This window comes from Merops nubicus, unplaced genomic scaffold (genome assembly GCF_000691845.1).
Source record: "Merops nubicus isolate BGI_N331 unplaced genomic scaffold, ASM69184v1 scaffold45519, whole genome shotgun sequence".
Taxonomy (NCBI): domain Eukaryota; kingdom Metazoa; phylum Chordata; class Aves; order Coraciiformes; family Meropidae; genus Merops; species Merops nubicus.
Genome location: NW_008631456.1, coordinates 3120 through 5197, shown reverse-complemented (window position 1 = coordinate 5197; position 2078 = coordinate 3120). Strand labels below are relative to the sequence as shown.

General features: G+C 36.9%; 1 protein-coding gene across 1 annotated transcript in view; it reads right to left on the bottom strand.

Moving 5' to 3' along the window:
• LOC103779898 (retinal dehydrogenase 1) overlaps positions 1–1303 on the bottom strand; it is a 27745-nt gene extending 26442 nt beyond the window's left edge. The window contains exon 1 of the mRNA XM_008947542.1: positions 1285–1303. The gene's annotated coding sequence lies outside the window, so the exon portion shown is untranslated. The remainder of the gene's footprint in view (positions 1–1284) is intronic.
• Positions 1304–2078: the final 775 nt, after the last annotated feature.

Genomic DNA, 2078 nt, shown 5'->3' with positions numbered 1-2078 from the left:
AAAATATTGCATTGTACGTACTGTTTTAAAAAGGTAAAATTTGTCTTTTAGAAGATGCGCTTTATACCAATATTACAATAACTCTAATTTTTAAAATTTTCTTTTTTTTCTTATTAAACATGATACATAATGAACTGATTCAGTAATTGCTAAGTCATACAGAATAAAACAATCTGCTACAAATATGCTCTATTTCTATTGCAATTATTGAGAAGTTATATATGACACAGCTGCCAAAATTTAGAGGACAAGTGGAGTGAAAGCTAAGGACCTCTGGGTGCGAATTGAGGTATTAATCTGTTCACAAATGCAAAATAGAACGTGGGTACCCTTGGGTGTACAAGGTCTATGCTAACCTAGAGCCTGCCATATATGAGCCACTGCTGATAAAATTGTCAAAGTGCATTGATTTCTTATTTCTGATTCTGTAGATTACCCTTGAAACAGAAAGGAAAACCTCATTAGAAAATCTGATACATGGCATGGATGTCGACAAGAGGAGGCTCTGTCTTTAGCAAGTGTTGAGTAGGTTGTTCTTTAAGTGGACATGATTATGTATATAGTTCAATTCTGAGAGTACCTGTCATCTTCTGTATAACCATTTATGCAATCTCTGGTTCAGTCAGTGCTGAAATGGGGTTGCAACAAAAAGCCTCTCTCCCAGTGCCTGAGCCCACCTTCCCACTGCTTATGGGATGGTGCCTTCCCTTCTCACACTCTCCCAGTGCTGCTGCATTGCTGACATGCCTGTGAGATCTTGATCATGTGCATCATCAGGTCCCTGGCAGCCTCTGACTGACAGTACCAGGTATTTTGTGCTCAAATCATGCCTATCTTTAGGGCCATGGCATCTTGCTCCACTTTTAGTCACTGGAGCTTAGCTGTGAGACCAGCTAGCAGAAAAGATGTGACTCCCACTTCCTCTCCTTTAGGATAAAGGACTCATTGTTGTTGTTCAGAATGACAGGAATGTTTAAACAGAAAAATCAGAAAATATTTTATGTCAGGCAAATCAAGGCAAATAATTGTTGATTCAGCAGCATTACAATTCAAGACACCAAAAATGCAGGATAAGTGCTTTTTGCCACACAGATCTGGGATTTAAACCCTACCACCACAACCACTTATGTTATGAAAATGTGACAGTTTTCAGGGAACAGGCTTTTTATATAGTATTGAAATTGCTTACAAATACTAAGTGGTTATTAATAACTGGTGAATAGTTGGTAATAACTAAAAATACTGTCTCTAAATGGATATGATAAGAATTTGCTCCTAATATATTCCTGTATTTTATTTCTATGTGGGCACTATATACAGAGTGTCACTGCTGCCTCTGACCACCAGGACTGACCAGCAGACTCCTGATTTAACAAAAACTGTTAGGGAAATAAATACGCACGTCCCTGGAAATTTCAGATATGCAATTAAGTTCAGTGTAGGAATATCCACACAGAATTCTGACTGTCGTAAAAGGGAAAACACAGCAATTAAATGGTTAATATGAAAAAAAGCCATTTTTAGTAACTAGCTACATTGCCAAGAAAAGAGACAAAGTAAAAGGTAAATATTAACATAACACTGCTATGATGTTACAGTATGCCAAATTCATATCTGTCTGTGAAAGGAATAATAGCAAAACATACCATTTTTGGAAGTTTTAAAAGTATTAGTTTAAATACTACATTTATTGCCCCAGTCAATATCACCCATAATATTAGTTTAGAATATCTTTCCTATTAATGTTTCTAATACCATTCCCATTTAAAACATAACTTCATTATATTATGTATACAACCTTGTACCAGGGCTCCATAAATTAAGCTATCCAGATGTCCTTCATAAGCTAGATAGCGGTCTTGCATATGCAGGTATGAAAGACAGGAAAAAGAAGAAAAAAGTCAAAACTCTCCAAGTGAGCAATGTCACATCCATTGCAGGCAGCTGCACTCATAGCTGTACATGCACTCACACTCATTTAATCTTGTGTAGTATATGCTGCAAACAAACGGGATGTGAATGTCTAAATCCAGGCAACACTGGACTACTAGCCAACAGCAGCATCTGGAAACTCCTTT